This window comes from Saccopteryx leptura, chromosome 13, assembly GCF_036850995.1.
Source record: "Saccopteryx leptura isolate mSacLep1 chromosome 13, mSacLep1_pri_phased_curated, whole genome shotgun sequence".
Classification (NCBI taxonomy): domain Eukaryota; kingdom Metazoa; phylum Chordata; class Mammalia; order Chiroptera; family Emballonuridae; genus Saccopteryx; species Saccopteryx leptura.
Genome location: NC_089515.1, coordinates 238,831 through 248,219, shown reverse-complemented (window position 1 = coordinate 248,219; position 9,389 = coordinate 238,831). Strand labels below are relative to the sequence as shown.

Genomic DNA, 9,389 nt, shown 5'->3' with positions numbered 1-9,389 from the left:
TGTCTGGTATATGACGGGCACTTTCAAAGGCTTTATGAAAGCATGGCTAAAAGGAAAGAAGAAAAACAAAATGAAATGGTAGATTCCTGAAAAACTAACCACTAAGGATACATAAAAACTTCACAGAACCAGTTAATTCGAATGAACGGTTGTAGACAATATTATAAACCAAAACTTTCCTTTAGACTGGTATTGAACCATGATTTCCAAGATGGAAACGAGGTAGCAGCAGAGAAGCACATGTAACAGAGACCATTATTGTATGTGGTATGGAGCAATTTCCAGGCAACTTCAGAGGATTGAAATGCTATCAAGTATATCTCTTGCTTTCACTACAGTTAACGTTGAAACAGGTAGCAAAGAGTAAATAGAACTCTTTTATATTTACAAGTTATAAAAGTATCTTCTGGACAGCCTTGGATTCAACATTGATAGATAACGCACAACACCCAACTTCTGAATATTTCCAGGTGATGTGCTCTGAGCTGTTATTCCCAAGGAGCACACAAGGTGGCAGCAGGGAAGCACACTTGGAAAACATTCCCCACAGATCTTTTTGTATGTTCTTTCAAGCAAGTTTCAACTACCTCTAACGTAAAAAATTATATAAAGCATGTTTTCCGTTGTCATTACACATAATATAGTAAACAGTAATAGAAATTAACAAAAAATTATTTTTTTGAAGGTAAGGAAATTCACTGCTAAAAAGCCCTCCCCTTAATATCACAATTTCACTTACAAAATACTTTAGAATTAATGGAAATAAAAATTACATAAGGAAACCTATAAAAAATGTAGTGAGGAATATATTTTAGGGCAAGAAAACCTTAAAATACACCGCTTTTCCATCCATACTAAGAAACAGGATACTAAATAAAATCCAGAGAAAGTAAAAGAAAAAAGTATTCACAGGCTGAACAGGTGATGACGCAGGGATTAAAGTATTACCTGGAATGCGCAGGACCCAGGTTTGAGATCCCAAGGGCACCAGCTTGAGCTAGGGCTCCTGTTGTTTGAACAAAGCTCACCATCTTGAGCCCAAGGTCACTGGCTCGAGCAAGCAGTCACTGGACCTGGTGTAGCCTCATATGTAGTCAAGGCACAGATGAGACAGGAGTCAATGGAAACCTCAGGGGTCACAAAGAAAAACTGATGATTGATCTGTGTCCTAGCACATTATAAACACTTTCTTAATTTCTGTCTGTCTGTCCCTATTTATCCCTCTCTCTGACTCTCTCCCTGTCTCTTAAAAAATAAAAAAGAAAAACGAAATGATCACAGAGACATTTGGAGAGTGTATACCATATTTCCCCATGTATAAGACTCATATCTTTTGAAAAATGTGGGGTTAGAAATCTTGGTGTGTCTTATACAGTGGTTGTAGAATTTTTTACTTGCATTTCCCATTTATTGGCATTTGTTATCATTTTCGTACAATTTGTGCCCCAAAATTAAGGTGCGTCTTATACAGGGAGGCTTCTAATATATGGGGAAATATGGTACTTTACCACCTTACCATTTATTTCCTCTTGGGGTGAGATTTTGAAAAACATAATTTATTCTTCTATGCTATTTAAGCTGCAAAAACAACAACAAAAAAGCCATTGTCATTTTATTTTATTTGCTTATTTTAGAAGCAAGATAAAGGGGGAAAAAGACAGACAGATAGTCAGAAACATCAATCTGTTTCTGTATATGCCTTGACCCAGAAGCAAACATATGACATTAGCGTATGGGTGTGATGCTTTAACTACTGAGCAATCCGGTGAGATAAGCCATTGTCTTTTGGGGAGAAAATTTTCTAGAAAAAAACAGAGATAATTAAAAATAAAATGATAATCTAATCTGCTTTGCTGAAAGCACCTGAAGACTTCTCTTTACTCTTGGATTTCAGGGGCATAATCACTATTTATATTTGCTTAGAACCAAGTGACCCATTTCCTAACATGCACTTTCTCTTGTGCCTTGGCAGTAGTCCAGACTGAGAGACCTCCTATGCTTTGGACATTAGAAATTATCTCAGCTTTGTCCACCACATAAAAGCTAGGATATATTGCTCACAGAACACCTCCCAGGGTCTTTGTTTCATAACTTCTGTATTTTCTCAGTTTTATACCTGTGAACATGCATTGCTGAAAAACTGAGACTTACGTCTCAGCTCTGCCTTCTGAGAAACTGATATAATGAACCTCCCCACAATAAATCATAACTGACAGCAAAAATATTGCACTACCAAATTCAGTGCTTCTTAAACTTACGATTTTTTTATTTATGTATATATTTTTTCGTTCTGTCTACCCCATGACAGTGTAGTATTCATAAAGACAGAAAGTTATTCTGTCTCATTCACTATAGACAGCCAGTGTTGAGGAGAGTGCCTGGCACATAATAGAAATACAATAAGTGTTTCTTGAATAAATGAATGATTGAATAAATAATCATTTGCATACGTACAGAGATATCCACAAATGACAGACACTGTGGACACAGAGAGATATGCTCATGTGCAATGCACAACTATGCACACAGATGTACACAAACCCAATGTACCTGAGTATATATACATAGAGAAATATAAGAAGTACACAAAAAATAGGAAAAGAAAATGTCATAATATTATCAGTTGATATATCTGTATGAAACTTTGTTGTTGTTGATTTAGAGATCATTTTTCTTGCAATTCTGCAAAAAGAATACATTTATTATAATAAAAAATATGTTAAAATTTAACATACTTGTCAAATCAAAGCACATCCTATTTTACAATACACGAAGTACATGTATATAAAAGAAGTTAAGCCCTGGCTTGTTGGCAGAGTGCTAGAGTGTTGGCCACACGTGCAAAAGTCCCAGGTTTGATTCCCGGCCATGACACACAGGTGAAGTGACCACCTGCTTCTCAACCTCTCCCCCTCTTATTCCTTTCTGTCTCTCTCTTCCCCTACCACAGCAGAGGCTCCATTAAAGCAAAGATAACAGGGGCGCTGGAGATGGCTCCTTGGTTCTGCCCCAGGCGCAAGAGTGGCTCTGGTCACAAAATGTCTATGAACCAGAGTTTCAGAGCATTGGCCCCTGGTGGGCAGAACATCGCCCCCTGGTGAGCGTGCAGAGTGGATCTCGGTCGGGCACCTGCGGGAGTCTGTCTGACTGTCTCTCTAGTTTCCAGCTTCAGAATAATACAGAAAAAAAGAAGTTAAAAAGATAGAAGTTAAAAGCGTAGAAATGGAAGTCATTGAGTGAATGTACATGAGTTTCTAGCACAGTGCCTAGTATATGATGGGCACTTTCAAAGGCTTTATGAAAGCATGGCTGGCAGGAAAAGAGAAAAACAAGAAGAACAGAGAGATTTTCAGAAAACAAACCACTAAGGATACAAAAAATCTTTACAGAAACTGCAAATTAGAATCAAAGTTTATAGACAATGCTGTCAACCAAAATATTCCTTTGCACCAGTAATGAGGCATGATTCTCAAGATGCACACGAGGTGTCAGCAGAGAAGGACATGTAACAGAGACCATTATTTTATGTGCTATGGAGCAAGTTCCAGCCAGATCCAGAGGATTGAAATGATACCAAGTATATCTCTTGCTTTCACTACAATTAACATTGAAAGAAGGAGCAAGCAATAACTAGAATTTATTTATATTTACAAGTTATAAAAGTCTTTTAGATAGCCTTAGATTCAACATTGATAGATAATGCACAACACCCAAAAGATGTACTTTTCCAGGTGAATTGATCTGAGCTGTTATTCCAAAGGTGCACACGAGGTGGAGGCAGGAAAGCAAACTTGGAAAACATTTACCACAGATAATTCTGTATGTTCTTTCAAGCAATTTTCCACTACGTCTAACCTTAGAAATGATATAAAGCATGTTTCTTGTTGTCATTACACTTAGTATAGTAAACAGCAATAGAAATTAACTAAAAATCCCTTTTTTGATGGTAAGGAAATTATTCCTAAATAACCCCTCCCTTAAAAATCAAAATTCAGGTTGCAAAATACTTCAAAATTATTGGAAATAAAAACTACATAAGGAAACATATTGAAAAAATGTAGTGATGAATATATTTTATGGCAAGAAAACCTTAATATACACAGACTTTGTACCTATATTAAGAACCGGGATACTAAATAAAATCCAGAGGAAGAAAAAAAAATGGTCACAGACTGAGCAGGCAATAGCGCAGTGGTTAGAGCATTTGACTGAAATGCGGAGGACCCAGGCTTGAGATCCCAAGATTGCCAGCTTGAGCGTGAGCTCATGTGGTTTGAGCAAAGCTTAGCAGCTTGTAGCCAAGGTAGTTGGCTCGAGCTAGCGGTCACTCGTTCAGCTGTAGCCCCTTGTCAAGACACATATAAGACAGGAGTCAGTGAACACGTAAGAGCTAACAACAAAAAACTGATGATTGATCTGTGACATGGCCCATAATTAAAACTCTGCCCATTTCTGTCTGTCTGTCCCTATCTCATTCTCTCTCTGACTCTCTCCCTGTCTCTGTACAAAAAAAAAAAAAAGAAAAAAAGAAATGTTCACAGAGACATTTGGAGGGTGTATACCATATTTCCCCATGTATAAGACTCATCTTTTTTGAAAAATGTGGGGTTAGAAAACTCGGTGCGTCTTATACAGTGGTTGTAGTATTTTTTACTTGCATTTTTCATTTATTCGAATTTGTTATCATTTTCTCAAAATTTGTGCCCCAAAATTAAGGTGCGTCTTATACAAGGAGGCTTCTTATACATGGGGAAATATGGGACTTTAAGACCTTACCATTTATTTCCTCTTGGGGTGAGGTATTGAAAAATATAATTCATTATTCTATGCAGTTTAAGCTGCAAAAACAACAACAAAAAAGCCATTGTCATTTTTTCTTTTATTTATTTATTCATGTTAGACACAGGATAAAGTGGAGAAAATACAGACAGATAGTCAGAAACATCAATCTGTTACTGTATGTGCCTTGACCCAGGAGCAAACCTATGACATTAGCGTATGGGTGTGATGCTTTTACTATTGAGCTCTCTGGTGAGAGCAAGCCATTGTCTTTTGAAGGAAAAATTTTGTAGAAAAAATCAGAGGTAATTAAAAATAAAATGATTATCTAGTCTGCTGTGGTGACAACACCACAAGACTTTTCTTTGCTTTTTAAATTCAGGTGCATAATCACCATTTCTAATTGTTTAGCACAAAGTGACCACTTTCCTAACATGCACTTTCTCTTGTGCCGTGACAGCAGTCCAGACTGAGAGACCTCCTAAGACTTGGACATCAGAATTTATCTGAGCATTGGTCACGACATACAAGCTGGGTTCTTTTGTTCACAGAACACCTCCCAGGGTCTTTGTTTCATAACTTCTATATTTTCTCAGTTTTACATCTGTGAACATGCATTGCTAAAAAACTGAGACTTATGTCTCAGCTCATCCTTCTGAGAAACTGAAATACTGAACCTCACCACAATAAATCATAACTAACACCAAATATATTGCACTACCAAATTCAGCGCTTGTTAAACTTATGATTATATTATTTATGTATATTTTTTTCTTTCTGTCTACCCCATGTCAGTGTGGTATTCATAAAGACAGAAAGTGAGTCTGTCTCATTCACTATAGGCAACAAGTGTCGGTCACAGTGCTTGGCACATAATTGAAATAAAATAAGTGTTTCCAGAATTAATTAATAAATAATCATTTGCATATGTACACAGATATCCACAAATGACAGACACTGTAAACACAGAGAGATATGCTCATGTGCGGTGCACATCTATGTACACAGATGTACACACACCCAATATAGCTGAGTATATATACATAAAGTAATATAATAGGTACACAAAGAATATGTAAAGAAAATATCTTAATATTAACAGTAGATATATCTGTATGAAAATTTGTTGTTGTTGCTTTTGAGATCATTTTTCTTGACTTCTGCAATAAGAATACATTTTTTAAAATAAAAAAGCTGATAAAATTCAACATACTTGTCAAATCAAAGCACAACCTATTTTACAATACACGAAGTAGATTTATATAAAAGAAGTTCAAAAGACAAAATTTAAAAGAGAAGAATGGGAAGTCATTGAGTGCAGGGACATGAGTTTTTAGAACCCTGTCTAGTATATTATGGGCACTTTCAAATGCTTTATGAAACCATGGCTGGTAGGAAAAAAGAAAAACAAGATGAACCGAGAGATTTTCAGAAAACAAACTACTAAAAATACACAAAAACTTGACAGAAACCGCACATTGGAATCAACATTTATAGAGAATGCTCCATAACAAAATATTCCTTTGGACCCGTACTGAGGCGTGATTCTCCCAAGATGCACACGAGTTGTCAGCAGGGAAGCACATGGAAAAGAGACCGTTATTGTATGTGCTATGGAGCAAGTTCCCGCCAACTTCATAGGATGGAAACAATAATGAGTGTATTTCTTGCTTTCACTACAATGAATGTTGAAAGAAGGAGCAAGCAGTAACTGGTAATTCCTTATATTTACAAGTTATAATAGTTTACTTTAGTTAGCCTTGCCTTCAACATTGATAGATAATTCACAACACAAAACTGCTGTATTTTTCATGATGAACTGATCTGAGCTGTTATTCCCAATGTGCACACAAGGTGGCAGCAAGGAAGTGCCCTTGGAAAACATTTACCACAGATAATCCTGTATGTTCTCTCAAGCAAGTTTCAACTACCTCTAACCTTAGAAATGATATAAAGCATGTTTCCTGTTGTCATTACACATAATATAGTACATAGTCATAAAAATGAATGAAAAATTCCTTATTTGAAGGTCAGGAAATTCACTCCTATATAACCCTCCCCTTAAAATCATAATTTAAGTTGCAAAATACCTTAAAATTAATGGAAATAAAAACTACATAAGGAAATATATATATAAAAATATAGTGATGAAAATATTTTAGGGCAAGAAAACCTTAAAATACACAGCTTTTTCACCCATACTGAGAAACACAATATTAAATAAAATTCAGAAAAAGTAAAAAAAAAAATATGTTCACAGCCTGAACAGGCGATGACGCAGGGGTTAGAGTATTTAACTGGAATGTGCAGGACCCAGGTTTGAGATCCCAAGGCCGCCAGCTTGAGCATGTTCTCCTGTGGTTTGAGCAAAGATCACCAGCATTGGTCCAAGGTCGCTGGCTCGAGCAAGTGGTCACTTCATCAGCTGTAACCCCCTGGTCAACAAACATATGAGACAGGAGTCAATGATCACGTAAGGGGTCACAAAGAAAAACTGATGATTGATCTGTGTCCTTGCACAAAATAAAAACTTTCTCCATTTCTGTCTGTCTGTCCCTATCCATCCTTCTCTCTCACTCTCTCCCTGTTTTTGTAAAAACAGGAAAAAGAAAAAAAGAAATGTTCACAGAGACATTTGGAGAGTGTATACCATATTTCCCCATGTATAAGACTCATATCTTTTGAAAAACGTGGAGTTAGAAAACTGGGTGCGTCTTATACAGTGGTTGTAGTATTTTTTACCTGCATTTCCCGTTTATTGAAATTTGTTATCATTTTCTCACAATTTCTGCCCCAAAATTAAGGTGCGTCATATACAGGGAGCCTTCTTACACATGGGGAAATATGGTACTTTACAACATTACCATTTATTTCCTCTTGGGGTGAAATTTTGAAAAACATAATTCATTCTTCTATGCAATTTAAGCTGCAAAAACAACAACAAAAAAGCCATTGTCATTTTTTATTTTATTTGTTTATTTATTGTAAAAACAAGATAAAGGGGGAAAAAGACAGATAGTCAGAAACATCAATCTGTTTCTGTATATGTCTTGACCCAGGAGCAAACCTATGATGTTAGCGTATGGGTGTGATGCTTTAATTACTGAGCTCTCTGGTGAGAGCAAGCCATTGTATTTTGGGGAAAAATTTACTAGAGAAAACCAGAGGTAATTAAAAATTAAAATGATAATCTAATCTGCTGTGGTGACAGCACCTGAAGAATTCACTTTACTCTTGGATTTCAGGGGCATAATCACTATTTCTATTTGCTTAGTACAAAGGTACGCCTTTCCTAACATGCACTTTCTCTTGTGCCTTGGCAGTAGTTCATTCTTAGAGACCTCCTATGCTTTGGACATCAGAATTTATCTGAGCTTTGGCCACCATATAAAAATTAGGATCTATTTCTCACAGAACACCTCCCAGGGTCTTTGTTTCATAACTTCTATTTTTTCTCAATTTTATACCTATGAACACACATTGCTGAAAAACTGAGACTTATGTCTCAGCTCTGCCTTCTGAGTAACTGATATACTGAACCTTGCCACAATAAATCATAAATGACAGCAAAAATATTGCACTTCCAAATTCAGTGCTTCTTAAACTTACGATTTTTTTATTTATGTATATATTTTTTCGTTCTGTCCACCCCATGACAGTGTAGTTTTCATAAAGAAAGAAAGTTAGTCTGTCTCATTCACTATAGACAGCCAGCATTGAGGACAGTGCCTGGCACATAATAGAAATACAATAAGTGTTTCTTCAATGAATGAATAAATAAATAATAATTTTTATACGTAGACAGATATCCAAAAATAGCAGATACTGTGGACACAGAGAGATACGCTCATGTGCAATGCACATCTATGCACACAGATGTACACAATCCCAATGTACCTGAGTATATATACATAGAGAAATATAAGAAGTACGCAAAGAATAGGAAAAGAAAATGTCATAATTTTAACTGTATGAAAATTTGTTGTTGTTGTTTTAGAGATCATTTCTTGCACTACTGCAATAAGAATACATTTTATATAATGAAAAAGTAGTTAAAATTCAACATACTTGTCAAATCAAAGCACATCCTATTTTACAATACATGAAGTAGATACATGTAAAAGAAGTTAAGCCCTGGCTGGTTGGCTTAGTGGTAGAGCGTCGGCCTCACGTGCAGAAGTCCCGGGTTTGATTCCTGGCCAGGGCACAGAGAAGAAATCCCCATCTGCTTCTTCACCCCTCCCCCTCTCTTTCCTCTCTGTCTCTCTCTTCCCCTCCCGCAACCAAGGCATCATTGGAGCAAAGATGGCCCTGGCATTAGGGATGGCTCCTTGCCTTCCTCCCAAGGCGCTAGAGTGGCTCTGGTTGCAACAGAGTGATGACACGAGGGTGAAGAGCATGGAATCCTGGTGAGCAGAACATCGCCCCCTAGTGGGCGTGCTGAGTGGATCTCAGTCGGGCGCATGCGGGAGTCTGTCTGACTGTCTCTCCCTGTTTCTAGCTTCAGAAAAATACAAAAAAAAAGAAGTTAAAAGAGAAGATAAAAGCGTAGAAATGGAAGTCATTGAGTGCAGAGACTTGAGTTCCTAGCACCGTGCCTGGTATATCAT

The 9,389-nt window shown here is 36.7% G+C and overlaps 1 non-coding gene across 1 annotated transcript; it reads left to right on the top strand.

The window, feature by feature from the left end:
- Positions 1 to 8,910: 8,910 nt before the first annotated feature.
- On the top strand, positions 8,911 to 8,986 carry TRNAV-CAC (transfer RNA valine (anticodon CAC)). Its single transcript has one exon. It is a non-coding gene; the product is annotated as a tRNA-Val (tRNA).
- Positions 8,987 to 9,389: the final 403 nt, after the last annotated feature.